The 17,806-nt window shown below is 42.5% G+C and overlaps 1 protein-coding gene across 4 annotated transcripts in view; it reads left to right on the plus strand.

Annotated features, from left to right (window-relative positions):
- Window positions 1–17,806, plus strand: part of ZNF652 (zinc finger protein 652) — an 83,625-nt gene that overhangs the window by 33,539 nt on the left and 32,280 nt on the right. The window contains exon 1 of one of the 4 annotated variants that reach the window (XM_017854010.1): window positions 17,191–17,362. The exons of the other annotated variants lie outside the window; for them this stretch is intronic. The gene's annotated coding sequence lies outside the window, so the exon portion shown is untranslated. Of the gene's footprint in view, window positions 1–17,190; window positions 17,363–17,806 lie in introns of those variants that run through there. 4 annotated transcript variants of the gene reach the window in all.

Consider the following 17,806-nt stretch of genomic DNA (forward strand, 5'->3'; position numbering starts at 1 on the left):
AAAAAAAAAAAAAAAAAAAAAAAGCAAATTCAGACCTTTTATTTGTTTTGAGTTCTACTCCAGCTCTGTTCCTCAGCTTCCATTCCCTCCTGATCACACTTTTAACTAGTGTGACCGGTTAAGTATCACCCACAGCTAGTGAGTGATAGCTCCAGAAGTCAGCCCAAGTCTGAGCCCTTAACCATTATGCTAATGAAGTCTGGTGTTTTTTCAGAGAGGAGGAGGCTGGTGGAAGGACAAGGGGACCTTCATGTTAAGGAATTACTGAGTCATTAAATTCGGTGGTGATTTTTCTTTGTGTCTTTTTTAACCTCTTGGCTTCTGTGCACTGCACTTTAGTGTTTTTGTTTTACCTCACTGTTAATTTCTTCTTTCTTCATTGTTATCCTTTTCTTTTTTGTCCTTGGGGTGCCCTAAGGCTTGGTGCTTAGCCCCTTCTTTTCTGTTTATCCTGTGTCCTCAGCCCCCAAATGTAAATTCTTTCTGTTTGCTGATACCTCCTAAATATATAGCTACAGTGTTGACTTTTCCTTTGATCAGGTGCTTCTATCCAGTTGGCTATTGGACAACTCTACTTAGTTGTCTAATTTGCATCTCAAACATGACCTTGTACATTATTAGGATGCTGTAGACTTCAAGTAATAGAAAATTCTATTCAAAATAATTCACAAATAAGGAAAATATATCCTTACAAGTAACAAGATGCCTCAGTCTAGGGTTGGTTTAAATCTGTGGTTTAGTGACATCAATCAAGACCCCTATTCTTTTCACCCTTCTGCTCTGCCAGCTTGAACATGTCTGCCTTGTCTTTTGGCCAGCACACATTATAGATGCAAGATGGGTACCACAGTTCCATGCATCACATCCAGGCAAGGTGACATCTAGCAGAAGGTGTTGATTCTCATTCTTATGCTTTTTAAGAGTTTAGAAACTGGTGGAGTGCAGTGGCTCATGCTGTAATCCCAGGACTTTGGGAGGCTGAGGCAGGAGGATCACTTGAGGCAAGGAGTTTAAGACCAACCTGGGCAGACCAACACAGTAAGACCCCGTCTCTACCAAAAAAAAAAAAAAAAATAGCCAGGCATGGTGGCGTGTGCCAGCTACTCAGGAGGATGAGGTGGGAGGATTACTTGAACCTGGGAGGTCGAGGCTGAAGTGAACCATGATCGTGCCACTATACTCCAGCCTGAATGATGGAGCGAGACCCTGTCTCAAAAATAAAAAATTGTTGTATTTGGCAATCATGACTTATTTTTTGTGCATAGGTCTTGCTTCTCAACCTAACTTTAAGCTTGTGAATGTGAGGGTCAATACAATGATTATTTTAAAGAATAAATATTTTCTCTTTATATTAGCCTCTTGGTACTTTGCATGTAGATAATAGTCAAAGCTTGTGAATGCATGAATAGAATGTAGGAATTGGACAGACAGTGCTTAGTGTGTAAACCCATGAGACCTATAAACTTCACATTTTAATTAGAAAAGAAAAAATTTCTGCATTCAGGGAAAAAAGGAGACATGGGCTCCTTGTTTTTTATTTACCTCTAGATAAAAAATAAATCCCTTGTTTGAGTAGCAGCAGTTTTAGTAACACAGAGTCCCATTACTTCTAAGAGTGATATACTGGATGTCTCGGGAAGATTCATAAAGCATAACTCAGTATATTTAGGGTAACAACTCAAACCCCAGTAATCATTCTCTTCTCTGTGTTCAGCTGTACCTCCCAAAAGGGAGGAAGGATCCATTGGATCAGTTTGCCAACCTCCAGTGTAGAAAACCTCTATTGAGTTAAATTTTGTTCTAAGTAAGCTACCTACAGAGTTGCTGGGCATTTTTGCCTTTAATTTTTTTTTTTTTTTTTTTAAGAGAGAGGGTATTGGTCTGTTGCCTGTGCTGGAGGGCAGCAGCATGATCAGAGCTCACTATAGCCTGGAGCTCTTGGGCTCCAGTGATCCTCCCACCTCAGCCTCTTGAATAACTAAGATTGTAGGCATGCACCACCACACCTGGCTAAGTTTAAAAATTTTTTTGTAGAGATGGGGTCTCGCCATGTTGCCAAGGCTGATCTCAAACTCCCAACCTCAAGTGATCCTCCCACCTCAGCTCCCAGTGCTGGGATTACAGGCATGAGCCACCATGCCTGGTCACCTTTAATTTTAACAAGTTATGTTAAAATTTAACAGTTGTGGCATTGTTACAGATTTTATTTCATGCAACCTGTGACTTATGTACTTTAAAAAAAAAAAAAATTAAGAAAAGTAGACTGGGGCTGGGCGTGGTGGTTCACGCCTATAATCCCAGCATTTTGGGAGCCTGAGGTGGGCTGGTCTCATACTCCTGACCTCGTGATCCAACATGGTGAAACTCCATCTCTACTAAAAAAAATACAAAAACTAGCTGGGTGTGGTAGCGTGCACCTGTAATCCCAGCAATTCAGGAGGCTGAGGCAGGAGAATCCCTTGAACTCGGGAGGCAGAGGTTGCAGAGAGCCGAGATTGCACCATTGTACTCCAGCCTGGGTGACAGAGTGAGACTCTGTCTCAAAAAAAAAAAAAAATGGCCAGGCACCATGGCTCACACCTGTAATCTCAGCACTTTGGGAGGCTGAGGCAGGCAGATCACTTGAGGTCAGAGGTTCAAGACCAGCCTGGCCAACGTGGTGAAACCCCGTCTCTACTAAAAATGCAAAAGTTAGCTGGGCATGGTGGTGCATGCCCGTAATCCCAGCTACTTGTGAGGCTGAGGCAGGAGAATCACTTGAAACTGGGAGGTAGAGGTTGTAGTGAGCTGAGATCATGCCATTGCATTCCAACCTGGACCTAGGTGACAGAGTGAGACTCTGTCTCCAAAAAAAAAAAAAAAAGGGCTGGGTGCAGTGGCTCATGCCTGTAATCCCAGCACTCTGGGAGGCTGAGGCAGACAGATCATGAAGTCGGGGGTTCAAGACCAGCCTGGACAACGTGGTGAAACCTCGTCTCTACTAAAAATATAAAAATTAACTGGGCATGGTGGCGCGTGCCTGTAATCCCAGCTACTCAGAAGGTTGAGGCAGGAGAATTGCTTGAACCCAGGAGGTGGAGATTGCAGTGAGCCAGGACTGCGCCACTGCACTCTAGCCTGGGCGACGGAGGGAGACTCCATATCAAAAAAAAAAAAAAAAAAAAAAGGTATCAATAGATATGACAGGTCTTAGGCTTCATGGATTTATTCTACATGCTTTTCTGCATATTGCCTTAAATGCTTTCTGACGAAGGCAGAGGATTGTGAATAGAATCATCCAAGGAATGGTGTTAAGTATGCTCATGTCTCTATCTACCCTAAGAAAGTATGGTGGACTCTGTGTTGTGTTTAGAAAAACCTACCTATTCCATGGTTAAGGTTGTGGGGTCATTTCCATCAAGCATCATGTTTATTTAAAGACTGTGGACTGTTTTCTTAACTCAAGAATCTCCAAACTGAGATTCATAAGCTAATTTTTATGTTCAAAGGGTCAAATTGAAATTGTGGTAACACTTTACATTGTAACCAAAGTATCATAACTGGCTGTTATATATATTTGATTAGTAACAAATAAAGTATGACCTCAATGCAAATTCTTAGACACAGTTTTTTTTTTTTTAATAATAAGAGAGAACATGGTGGGGTAGGGTGGGGTAAGGGGTGTGTGATAACTCTTAATATTGAAAGGTTGGGAATTACCTGTGTGGCAATAGGTGACCAGATGAATTAGGTAACGGAATAGACACAGATAATCAGCACAGATTTATAGAACATTAAATGTCAGTTGTGGAAGGGAATCCCTTAAGTTCGTGGCTGAAAAAAACTGAGAGCTAGAAAGGTGGAATAACCTGCCCAGCAGTGTGGAAGAGTTCCAAATAGAACCCATCCAGATCTGTTGACTCTCTGCACTGTGGGTGTTATTTCCCACTCAGCCTCATTACATCACTGCTGTTAGGGCCCAGGTTGCAGTTTATGAGCTATCCAGTAAATTGATAATGTCATTTTATGCAAAATATTATAATTTATTTTCACATGATCTTATTACTTCACATCACCTTTGAACTATTTATATCCGAATAGCCTATTTGATTTTATTGAAATATACATTTACTATAAAATTTATCATTTTAAAGCATCAAAGTCTGTGGTTTTTAGTTTATTCACAAGATTGTGCAACCATCACCTATATCTAATTCCAGAACATTTTCATTACCCCCAAAAGAAACCTAGAGCCCATCAGCAGTCACTCCCCACTCCTCCTTACTCCCAGCTCCTGTTAATGATGATTTACTTTCTGTCTCTATTTGCTTATTCTGGCTGTTTCATATAAATAGAGTCATACAACTATGTAGCCTGTTATGTCTGGCTTCTTTCACTTAGCATAATGCTTTCGGGGTTTTTCCATCTTGTACCACATATCAGTACTGCATTCCTTTTTTTTTTTTTTCTTTTCTTTTGAGATCAAATCTTGCTCTGTCGCCCAGGCTGGAGTGCAGTGGCAAGATCTCAGTTCACTGCAACCTCTGCCTCTTGAGTTCAAGCAATTCTCCTGCTTCAGCCTCTCAAGTAGTTGGACCACAGGTACATGCCAGCACTCCCAGCTAATTTTTTGTATTTTTGGTAGAGATGGGGTTTCACCATGTTGCCCACGCTGGTCTCGAACTCCTGAGCTCTAGCAATTTACCCGCCTTGGCCTCCTGTAGTTCTGGGATTACAGGCATAAGTCACCATGCCCGGCCATTTCTTCTTTTTGAGACACGGTCTCGCTCTGTCGCCCACACTGGAGTGTGGTGGAACGATCATGACTCATTGCAGTCTCAACCTCCCAGGCTCAAGCAATATTCCCACCTTAGCCTCCTGAGTGGCTAGGACTACGAATGTGCACCGCCACGCCCAGCTAATTTTTGAAAAACTTTTTGTAGAGACAAGTTCTTGCTATGTTGACCAAGCTGGATGCAAACTCCTGGGCTCAAGCGATCATCCCACCATAGCCTCCCAAAGTGCTGGGATTACAGGCATGAGCTACCACACCTGACTTTTCATTCCTTTTGTAGCAGATAATATTCCATTGTATGATTATATATTTTGTTTATCCACTCATCAGTTGATGTATGTTTGGATTGTTTTCACCTTTTGGCTATTATAAATAATACTTCTGTGGACATTTGTTTACAAGTTTTCGTATGAACATATATTTTTGGTTGTCCTGTGTTTATGCCTAGAACTGGAATTGCTGAGTCATATGTTAACTCTAATTTTTTTAAGGAACTGCCAAACTGTTCTCCAGTGTACCATTTTATATTCCTACCAATAACATATGAGGCTTCCAATATCTTCACATCCTCACCAACACTTGCTGTGTTACAATTTTTTATTATAGCCATCCTAGTAGGTGTGGAGTGGTATCTCATTGAGATTTTGATTTGCATTTCACTCATGACTAATAATATTAAGCATCTTTTCCTTTACGCATTGGCCATTTGTATATCTTCTTTTCTTGTTTTTTTTTTTTTTTTTTTTTTTTTTTGTTTGTTGTTGTTGTTGAGACAGTCTCGCTGTGTTGCCCAGGCTGGAGTGTAGTGGCACGATCTCGGCTCACTGCAGGCTCCACCTCCCGGGCTTATGCCGTTCTCCTGCCTCAGCCTCCCGAGTAGCTGGGACTACAGGCGCCTGCCGCCACACCCGGCTAATTTTTAAAAAATTTTTTTTAGTAGAGACAGAGCTTTCACTGTGTTAGCCAGGATGGTCTCGATCTCCTGACCTTGTGATCCACCTGCCTTGGCCTCCCAAAGTGCTGTGATAACAGGCGTGAGCCACCGCACCTGGCCCTTTTGTGTATCTTCTTTAGAGGAATGTCTTCATATCCTTTCCGTTTTAATTTTTTAAATTATTTTATTTTGGCCAGGCGCAGTGGCGGCGCACGTGCTCCACGCCGTAATCCCAGCACTTTGGGAGGCTGAGGCAGGTGGATCATGAGGTCAGGAGATCGAGACCACCTGGCTAACCACGGGAAACGCCCATCTCTACTAAAAATACAAAATATTAGCCGGACGTGCTGACAGGCGCCTATAGTCCCAGCTGCTTGGGAGGCTGAGGCACGAGAATGGCGTGAACCCGGGAGGTGGAGCTTGCAGTGAACCGAGATCGTGCCACTGCACTCCAGTCTGGGTGACAGAGTGAGACTCCGTCTCAAACAAACAAACAAAAATTATTTTATTTTATTTTCAGACAGGGTCTTCTTGCTCTCTTGCCCAGGCCAGAGTGCAGTGGTGCAGTTATAACTCACTATAGCCTCAACCGTCTGGGTTCAAATGATCCTCCTGCCTTAGCCTCCCAAAGTGCTAAGACTATAGGCATGAGTCTTGTTAATTCATTTCTGACCATAGATATGCTGGAGAAATTGGGAGAAAAGGGGGTAGGGAGAAGAAGGAAAGATGGTAGAGAAAAATTTAATTTACAAACTTTGTCTAAGTAAATATATGCTACAGGCTAGGTGCAGTGGCTCACACCTGTACTCTCAGGACTTTGGGAGTCCAAAGCAGGAGGATCACTTGAGGCCAGGAGTTTGAGACCAGCCTGGGCAACATAGCAAGACCTCTGTCTTCAAAAAAATTTAAATATATATCACAAGGAAAGGTAAAATCTGCTCTGTGATGAGAGTTCTTAGCCTGGGGTTTTGGGATCCCTAGAGAATCCATGGATGGATTTCTGGAAATAGGCAGATCCCTTGAAATTGTTTGTAAAATTGTGTGTGTTCCTTTTGGGAGGGAGAGGATTTGTATATTTCTTTTTTTTTTTTTTTTTTTTTTGAGGCGGAGTCTCGCTCTGTCGCCCAGACTGGAGTGCAGTGGCGCAATCTCGGCTCACTGCAAGCTCCGCCTCCCGGGTTCACGCCATTCTCCTGCCTCAGCCTCCCAAGTAGCTGGGACTACAGGCGCCCGCCACCTCGCCCGGCTAGTTTTTTGTATTTTTAGTAGAGACGGGGTTTCACCATGTTAGCCAGGATGGTCTCGATCTCCTGACCTCGTGATCCGCCCATCTCAGCCTCCCAAAGTGCTGGGATTACAGGCTTGAGCCACCGCGCCCGGCGGATTTGTATATTTCAAAAGAATCAGAGAGGAAATATACAGGCTTATGGGAAGGAAAAGGCAGAAGGTATGTTAGCAATTTGTCTTTTTCTATTGGCTATGTTTTGCATACGTTATGGTTTGGGTTAAAACTTCCTGCCTGGTTTCAAATATTTTTGTTTTAGACTCTTTATTTATATCTGTTGATTTAACACTAGTTCAGTTAAGATGTTTTCAAAAATGTTATATTTATTTATTCATTTATTTATTTATTTTGAGGCAGTGTTCCCAGGCTGGAGTGCAATGGTGTGATCTCAGCTCACTGCAACCTCAGTCTCCTGTGTTCAAGCAATTCTCCTGCCTCAGCCTCCCAAGTAGCTAGGATTACAGGTGCCAACCCAGCTGTTTTTATATTTTCAGTAGAGACAGAGTTTTGCCACGTTGGCCACACTGGTCTTGAACTCCTGTCCTCAGGTAATCCACCCACTTTGGCCTCCCAAAATGCTGGGATTACAGGTATGAACCACCATGCCTGCCTTTTATTTTATTTTATTTTTTGAGACGAAATCTCACTCTCACCCAGGATGGAGTACAGTGCTGCGATCTCAGCTCACTGCAATCTCCATCTCCCTGGTTAAACCGATTCTCCTGCCTCAGCCTCCCAAATAGCTGGGACTACAGGCATGTATTACCATGCATGGCTAGTTTTTGTACAAAATGTTAATTTTTGAAGTGTCCAAGAGTTTTTGTTAATGAGAAAACAGTAACACTCCTTTGTCTTTTTGTAGGCCAAATGTATAAAATAAATTCCCGGCATTTTCTGATGTTATCCACAAATCTAAAATGTTTGTGATTTTTATTTTTATAAAATACAAGAATGTAATAAAGGCATTTCTGAGTTATTTTCATTTTCTAAATGAGTTTTAAATTCAGGTTCACAATTATCTAGTCAATTTGACACCTGTCTTAGTGGATTATAGGTAGCCACAATGTGAACATCTGTACCTATAGTTATACCTGATAGATATACCTCAGCTCTAATTTGGGGTGTTACCTTTAGAAGTTTAAGAAAAGGCACATGGCCGGGCGCGGTGGCTCAAGCCTGTAATCCCAGCACTTTGGGAGGCCGAGACGGGCGGATCACGAGGTCAGGAGATCGAGACCATCCTGGCTAACATGGTGAAACCCCGTCTCTACTAAAAAATACAAAAAACTAGCCGGGCGAGGTGGCGGGCACCTGTAGTCCCAGCTACTCGGGAGGCTGAGGCAGGAGAATGGCGTGAACCCGGGAGGCGGAGCTTGCAGTGAGCTGAGATCCGGCCACTGCACTCCAGCCTGGGCGACAGAGCGAGACTCCGTCTCGAAAAAAAAAAAAAAAAAAAAAAAAGAAAAGGCACATTGGGCCGGGCACGGTGGCTCACACCTGTAATCCCAGCACTTTGGGAGGCCGAGGTGGGTGGATCACCTGAGATCAGGAGTTAATTAGTATTTGATTTCTTCTTTGACCCTGGGCGTGGTGGTTATTGGTGAAAGTTAAGATTGCTTCAGCTGACTTGTGTAATGACTAATGCACATTAGTTTGTATTATCTTATATGGAAATGTGGAAACTGTTGATGCTTGAAGGTAATTAGGTAGTACCTAGGAAGAGTGCGTCTCTCCTTTGTCCTCTTTTACTGGTTGCACTTGCACATTATTGAGGAAACACAATGGCAGTCTCGTTTAAATGCATGTGTAAAAAACTACAGTTAAATTTTATTTTTATGAAAGCTTTGTCTAAAACTGAAGGTGACAAGCATTTCTCAATTTCACTTCTTACAGAGAGTGGATTAGATGGACTACTTAAAAATTGTTTGACATAGGCCGGGCGCGGTGGCTCAAGCCTGTAATCCCAGCACTTTGGGAGGCCGAGACGGGCGGATCACGAGGTCAGGAGATCGAGACCATCCTGGCTAACACGGTGAAACCCCGTCTCTACTAAAAAATACCAAAACTAGCCGGGCGAGGTGGCGGGCGCCTGTAGTCCCAGCTACTCGGGAGGCTGAGGCAGGAGAATGGCGTAAACCCGGGAGGCGGAGCTTGCAGTGAGCTGAGATCCGGTCACTGCACTCCAGCCTGGGCGACAGAGCGAGACTCCATCTCAAAAAAAAAAAAAAAAAAAATTGTTTGACATAGTACATTTTTATTAGATGAGACTGTAGTTCTGTTTTTTGACCATATAAAATATAGGCATCTGAGAACAGCTTGTAATGCTTATCCAAAATAAGGCCCAGTGATATATGACGTTTGAGGTTTTTGTTTGTTGTGAAGATGACTGTTACAAGTTGACGTTGGTAGGTTTTCGAGTGTATTTCAGGTCGATATTGTGAGCACCTTTGGAAATGAAGGACATTTATAAATATGCGTTGATACTGTGATAACAAAACACTTTTCAATATAAATTTTGTTTCTATAACTTCTACTTTACATACAAAATTCAAAGTTGACAAATTTATTTAGGTTTTACCCATTTGAAAGCTTACCATTTTGTTGCAAGAAGATGAACTAAAAATATACTTTAGAGTCTTTAGTTTGTTAAAAGTGGTTACTGTGAAACCCAGACTACAGGTGAATCAATTTGAAAATTAAAATGTATCCATATGAATTAACCTAACTTTCTGGACATTCTGAAGGAAGGTATGAGTTTCACTAGTTAAGGATAAAATTTACACCCTCAAACACGAGTCTGGAATTCTGTTATTTGCTTTGTATTGTAAAGGTATTTTGTTGTTCAAAAACCTAAGTACATCTTTTGAGACCGTTGTTTACCATTAACTCAGTAGGAGACAGTATGGTAAACTTGGACTAGGAGTTAGAAAAGCATAATTCAAACACTTGTCCCATCACTTACCAGCAATGACAATGGGAAAGTTGAGCCTCATCTGTACAATGGGAGCAGCATTTGTGTTAGTCTGTTTGCACTGCTGTAAAGGAATACCTGAGGCTGGGTAATTTGTAAAGAAAAGAGGTTTACTTGGGCTCGTGGTTCTGCAGGCTGTAGAAGCCTGTCACCGACATCTGCTTGGCTTCTGTTAAGGGCCTCAGAAAGTGTACAATCATGGCAGAATGCAGAGGGGGACACAGGTGTATCACATGCTGAAAGAGCAAGCAAGAGATTGGGAGGAAGTGCCACAGTCTTAACCAGATCTCATGTAAACTCAGAGCAAGAAATAACTCATTCCCTCGAGGACGGCACCGGGCCATTCATGAGGGATCTGCCTCCATGACCCAAACACCTCCCACCAGGCCTCACCTCCAACATCGGGGATTACATTTCAACATGAAATTTGGAGAGGACAAAACGTCCAAACCATATCAGCATTCCAAGTCATTGTAGGGTAATCATGCATAAGTAGGTTAAAAAAAAAAAAAACCCACATGGTTTCATTACTGTCATTTTCCTATGGTGTTGCTTGTGTGCAACATTCTTACCTTCCCCCTTCTCCATCTGACTTCTGCTTGTTCTTCAAGACCAGCCCCAGCTTTATCTCATCTCTGAAACTTCCCATGGCCTGTTCACCACCTCCCTTCACACACTGCCACTGTATGTTATGTGTATAGGTGAGTGTATTTATTTAGCAAATACTTATAATAGTGCTTACTATTGCTAAGTATTCTCATAAGCATTTATACCAGTAATCCATGAGGTAGATACTACTACTATCTCCATTGTACATATACAGAAAATTAGACATAAAGCAGTTAAGCAACTTACTCAAGGTCATGACCCACCTATGAGGTTTTAGAGCCAGATTTCTAATGCAGGCAGTCTGGTTTCAGAGTTTGTGCTCTTAACAGCTATACTCTGTTGTTTTTTTTTTTTTTTTTTTTTTTTTTTTTTTTTTTGAGACAGAGTCTCGCTCTTGCCGGCCCAGGCTGAGTGCAGTGGCCGCGTCTCAGCTCACTGGAAGCTCGCTCCCGGTTCACGCCATTCTCCTGCCTCAGCCTCCCAAGTAGCTGGGACTACAGGCGCACCGCCACGTCGGCCCGGCTAGTTTTTGTATTTTTAGTAGAAGCGGGGTTTCCCATGTTAGGCCAGGATGGTCTCGATCTCCTGGGACCCATCGTGATCCGCCGTCTCTGGCCTCCAAAGTGTGGGATTTTACAGCTTGCAGCCACAGCGCCCGCCCCAACTACCTGTGTTTTACTTTTTTAAAAATTATGGGTGTGATGACTCAAGCCTGTAATTCCAACTCTTTGGGAGGCTGAGGCAGGCAGATTACTTGAGGCCAGGAGTTCGAGACCAGCCTGGATAACATGGTGAAACCCTATCTCTACTTAAAAAAAAAAAAAAAAAAGTATATATTTAAAAGTAGACACAAAGTCTCGTTACGTTGCTCATGTTAGTCTTGAACTCCCTTGCTTCAAGTGATCCTCCTGCCTCAGCCTCCCAAAGTGCTGAGATTACAGGCATGAGCCACTGTGCCTGATCTGCTATGCTATATCTTCGTGTCTGTCTCTCCAGGTACACCTTTGAGCACCTTGATGGTTCCATCTCCTACAATACCTAACACGTAGTAGGCAATTCATAAACATTTAACAAATATATGATAAATATGCCTTATGTAGACCAGGCGCAATGGCTCATGCTTGTAATCCCAGCACTTTGGGAGGCTGAGGTGGCGGATCATGAGATCAGAAGTTCGAGACCAGCCTGGCCAACACAGTGAAAGCCCGTCTCTACTAAAAGTACAAAAATTAGCTGGGCGTAGTGGCAGGGGCCTGTAATCCCAGCTACTAGGGAGGCTGAGGCAGGAGAATCACTTGAAACCCAGGAGGCGGAGGTTGCAGTGAACTGAGATTGTGCCACTGCACTCCAACCTGGGCAACAGAGCTAGATTCTGTCTCGGGGGGGAGGGGGAATATATATATATATTCAGCTCCAGGTGCTCTAACCACATCCACAGTTCTTTTCTTACCATACTTCTTTTTTCTTTTTTTTTTAGAAAAAAAATGTTGCCCAGGCTAGTCTCCTGGACTCAGGCATTTCTCCCACAGTACTGAGATTACAGGCATGAGCCACTGCACCTGGCCCATACTTCTTATGTTTGCTACATAACTCCGCTTTATTAGTCCCATACTTCTTCCTTGATTTAATTTTGAATACAGATATTTCTGCTATACTGCCATATATGCTTTTCCAAAAAGTCCCCATTCTGCAAAATTGTGCACTAAAGTAAACAGGATTTATGGGAAAAATAGAGTTGAGGAAACTCTAAATCTGTGGAACACCATAGTCCTTGCACTAATAAAACAAAATAAATGTTACAACTCTTTTAGAATTTGTCTAGCAGGTTTTTTGGTCTTTGTGGAAAAAACCCCAAAAATAAAAAAAATTAAAGAAAATAAAATTAACCATAATAAAAACATATTAAATCTCCACTGGCATATATTTCAGTGTTTACAGACTTAATTCCTTGGATGATTGTTTCCTTCTCTGAGATTTTGGACTATGAGGACCTTTGCTTCCAATACAGACCAGTTTCATCAAAATAATTTTTTTTGTTTGTTTTCTTTTGAGACAAGGTCTCACTCTGTCACCCAGGCTGGAGTGCAGTGGCACAATCTTGGCTCACTACAGCCTCTGCCTCCTGGGTTCAAGCAGTTCTCGTGCCTCAGCCTCCCAAGTAGCTGGGACCACGGGTGTGCAGCACCATGCCTGGGTAATTTGTTTTTGTGTGTGTTTGTGTGTGTGTGTGTGTGTGTGTGTGTGTGTGTGTGTGTGTGTGTAGAGACGAGATTTCACCATGTTGCCCAGGCTAAAGGCCTACCTTGTTTTACTGCACTTTGCTAACAAATTGAAGGTTTGTTATAACCATCCATCGAGCAAGTCTGTCTGTGTCATTTTTCCAAAATGTGCTCACTTTGTGTCTCTGTGTCTCATTTTTGTAATTCTCCCAATATTGAAAACATTTTCTTTGCTATCTGTTAATGGTGATCTGTGATAAGTGATCTTTGATGTTACTGTTTTGGGGTGCTATAAACCATACTCATATAAGATGACACACTTCATTGATAAATATATGTGTTCTTACTGTTCCACAGATCAGCTGTTACCCAATCTCTCTCCCTCTCCTCAAGCCTTCCTATTCCCTGAGACACAACAATATTGAAATTAGGCCAATTAATAACTCTACAGTGGCCTCTCAGTGTTCAAGTGAAAGGAAGAGTCACCCCTCTCTCATTTTAAATCAAAAGCTAGAGATGATAAAGCTTAGTGAGGAAGGCATGTCAAAAGCCAAGACAGGCCAAAACGTAGGCCTCTTGTGCCAGACTATCAAGTTGTGAATGCAAAGGAAAAGTTTTTGAAGGAAATTTAAAAGTGCTACCCCAATGGGCTGGGCACAGTGGCTCACACCTATAATCCCAGCACTTTGGGAGGCCAAGGTGGGCAGACCACCTGAGGTCAGGAGTTCGGGACCACCCTAGCCAACATATTAAAACCTAGTGTCTATTAAAAAGACAAAAATTAGCTGGGTGTGGTGGTGCGTGCCTGTAGTCCCAGCTACTCGGTAGGCTGAGGCAGGAGAAATGCTTGAACCTGGGAGGTGGAGGTTGCAGTGAGCTGAGATCATACCACTGTACTCCAGCCTGGGTGACAAAAGTGAAACTCCATCTCAAAAAAAAAAAAAAGAAAAGTGCTACCCCAGTGAACACACAAATGATAAGAAAGTGAACCAGCTGGCTGGGTGTGGTGGCTTTCTCCTGTAATCCCAGCACTGTGGGAGTCCAAGGTGGGCGGATCACCTGAGGTCAGGAGTTCAAGACCAGCCTGGCCAACATAGTGAAACATCTTCTCTACTAAAAATACACAATTAGCCAGATGTGGTGTACACCTGTAATCCCAGCTACTTGGGAGGCTGAGGCAGGAGAATCGCTTGAACCCAGGAGGCGGAGGTTGCAGTAAGCTAAGATCATGCCACTGCACTCCAGCTTGGGTGACAGGTGAGACTGCGTCTCAAAAAAAAAAAAAAAAAAAAAGTGAAATAGCCCTATTGCTGAGATGGAGAAGGTTTTAGTGGTTTGCATAGAAGATCAAGCCAAACACAACATTCCTTTAAGCCAAAGCTAGAACAAGGTCCTAACTGTTCAATTCTTTGAAGGCTGAGAAGTGAGGAAGCTACAGAAGAAAAGTTGGAAGCCAGCAGAGAGGTTGGTTCATGAGGTTTAAGGAAATAAGCTATCTCCATAATGTAAAAGTGCAAGGTGAAGCAGCACGTGCTGATGTAGAAGCTCCAGCAAGTTATCCACATCTAGCTAAGATCATTTTCTGGTGTAGACAAAATAGCCTTATATTGAAAGAAGATGCCATCTAGGACTGTCATAGATAGAAGTGAATGCCTGACTTCAAAAGATAACCTGACTCTCTTGTTAGGGGCTAATGCAGCTGGTGACTTGAAGGTGAAGCCACCTTACTATTCTAAAAATCCAGAGGCCCTTATGAGTGATGCTAAATCTACTCAGCCTGTGTGTTAGAAATGAAACAATAAAGCCTGAATGACAGCACACCTGTTTACAGCATGGTTTACTGAGTATTTTAAGCCCACTGTTGAGATCTACTGCTCAGAAAAAAAGATTCCCTTCAAAATATTATGGCTCATGGACAGTGCACCTAGTTACCCAAGAGCTCTGATGGAGATGTACAAGGAGATGAATGCTGAATGTTGTTTTCATGCATGATAATTTAACATTCATTCTGTAGCCCATGGATCAATGAGTAATTTTTACCTCCTAGCTTTATTATTTATAAAATTGATTTTGTACTATAGCTGCCATAGATAGTGATTCCTCTGATGGGTCTGGGCAAAGTAATTTGAAAACCTTCTAGAAAGGATTCACCACTCTAGATACCATTAACATTTGTGATTCATGGAAAGAGGTCAAAATATCAACACAAACAGGAGTTTAGAGGAGTCGATTCCGAGCCTCATGGACAGCTTTGAGGGTTTCAGCGCTTCAGTGGAGGAAGTCACTGCAGATGTGGTGGAAATAGCAAGAGAACTAGAATTAGAAGTGGAGCCTGAAGTATGACTGAATTGCTGCCATCTTTTGATAAAACTCGAACAGATGGAATCTACTCCTGGTGAAGATGTTGTGAACGTTATTGGAATGATGAAGGATTTAGAATATTCCATAAACTTAGTTGTTGAAGCAGTGGCTGGGTTTGAGAGGATTGACTCCAATTTTGAAAGAAGTTCTACTGTGGGCAAAGTGTTATCAAACAGCATCATATCCTACAGAGAAATCTTTGAAAGGAAGAATAAGTCAGTGCAGCAAATTTCATTGTCTTATTTTCAGAAATTGCCACAGCCATCCCAGCCTTCAGCAACCACCACCCTGATCATGCAGCAGCCATCAACATTGAAGCGAGACCCTCCATTGGCAAAATGATTGATTCACTGAAGGATCAGATAATCGTTAACATTTTTTAACAATGTTATTATTCTTTTTTTTTTTTTTTGAGACAGAGTGTTGCTCTGTTGCACAGGTTGGAGTACAGTGACACAATCTCGGCTCACTACAAGCTCCGCCTCCCGGGTTCACGCCATTCTCCTGCCTCAGCCTCCTGAGTAGCTGGGACTACAGGCGTCTGCCACCACGCCCAGCTAATTTTTTGTATTTTTAGTAGAGACGGGGTTTCACCGTGTTAGCCAGGGTGGTCTCGATCTCCTGACCTCGTGATCCGCCCACCTCAGCCTCCCAAAGTGCTGGGATTACAGACATGAGCCACCGCACCCGGCCACAATAAATTATTTTAAAATTAAAGCATGTACATTGTTTTTTAAGATACAAAGCTATTGCACACTTAATAGACTACAGTGTAATGTAAACATAACTTATATGCACAAGGAAACCAAAAAATTTGTGTGACTTGCTTTATTGAGGCGGTCTGGAGCCAAACCGGCAATATCTCTGAGGTGTGACTGTTCTTTCAGCTTCATCAGGTATAAAGTGGAAAGAGTTTTATTCATGAAGTCACTGAATGAACCATTGCTTGCATTAAAGGAAGGTACAGAAGTAGGGTGTTTAGCTTTTTTCTTGAGGTCTTCGTGTATTGCTAAGGCTTGCTTTCTTTGTAATTTTGAGAAAGCTTGCTCCTGATCACTTCAGACATTTAACTTGGGAAAATCTTGTATAAACTAACATTGCTTCTGAGTTATTCTGCTATCATTTCCCTATTTACTAATAGCATTTGAATTAATTCACATTAGAGAAATATGCTTTGTAGCAGAACTCATCTTTAGTCTCTTTAAAAAAGCTATTTTATTGAGTACCACCTTAATCAGTGATTGTGAAAGCCAAATATTTGATTTGATCTTTGCCTCAAGACTGAATTCTATACAGGCTTTGTAGCTCAAAGATTTCAGTTTTACATTAAACACTTGCCTCTTCTTAATCTGCAAATCCCTGACTTTCTGGATTTCTTTTATTCTTGATTATAAATTGATCATTATTTTCTGAATTCATCCTTTTCATGAGATAATTTGTTAAATACAACTAACAGTGTTACAATACAACACACTTGTAATAGTCCATTTTCCCACTAGAGCTGTTAGCTCTTGTGTTATATTATCTACCTTCTGGGATAGCTGATAGTTTCACTGATCATTTCACCACTGTATAATATAAGTTGCTGATCTTTTGGCCTCCAATAACTTTCCTTGCCTCCTTCCACCCAGCTCCTAAGGCTTTGTCATATATTTTAGGCTTTTTGGTAAGGCAGCACCCCACTTCTGGTGTCTACTCAGAGCAGCTTGGATAAGCCAAATTATGCTGTGGTAATAAACAATGCAAGATCTCAGTGGCTTTAAAAACACACTGTGTGGCTGGGCGCAGTGGCTCACGCCTGTAATTCTAGCACTTTGGGAGGCCGAGGTGGGTGAATCACCTGTGGTCAGGGGTTCAAGACCAGCCTGACCAACATGGTGAAACCCTGCCTCTACTAAAAATACAAAAAAACTGGGCGTAGTGGTGGGTGCCTGTAGTCCCAGCTATTCAGGAATCTGAGACAGGAGAATCACTTGAACCCGGGAGGCAGAGGTTGCAGTGAGCCGAAATCATGCCACAGCACTCCAGCCTGGGTAACAGAGTGAGACTCTGTCTCAAAACAAAACAAAACAAAAACACCAAGAAAATAAACTATGTCTATCCAGTAGGTTGTCTTAGTTGTTACGGGACCAAGCTGAGAGCAACCGTCACCTGAAAGATTGCTAGCCACTGTGCCAGAAGGAAAAGAGGTCTGAAGGATTTCATATTGGTTAGTAAATGCCCTGCCTCTCCCTGTCACATCTCATAATATGCTGACCAGAAGTAGTCACAGGACCCCATCCAACTACAGGGAATAGGAGTTGTGGGCGTGGTTTAAAAAGTGTAGCCTAGCCTGGGTGCAGTGGCTTACACCTGTAATCCCAGCACTTTGGGAGGCTGAGGCAAGAGAATTGCTTGAACCCGGGAGGTGGAGTCTGCAGTGAGCTGAGATTGCGCCACTGCACTCTAGCCTGGGTGACAGAGCAAGACTCTGTCTCAAAAAAAAAAAAAATGAGCTGGCCATGGTGGTGTGTATAGCCCCAGCTACTCCAGAGGCTGAGACAGGAGAATTGCTTGAACCCAGGAGGTGTGGTTGCAGTGAGCCGAGATTGCACCATGCACTCCAGCTCGGGCGACAGAGCAAGACTCCGTCTCCAAAAAAAAAAAAAAAAAA

The sequence above is a fragment of the Rhinopithecus bieti genome, unplaced genomic scaffold (assembly GCF_001698545.2).
Source record: "Rhinopithecus bieti isolate Rb0 unplaced genomic scaffold, ASM169854v2 scaffold_35856, whole genome shotgun sequence".
Taxonomy (NCBI): domain Eukaryota; kingdom Metazoa; phylum Chordata; class Mammalia; order Primates; family Cercopithecidae; genus Rhinopithecus; species Rhinopithecus bieti.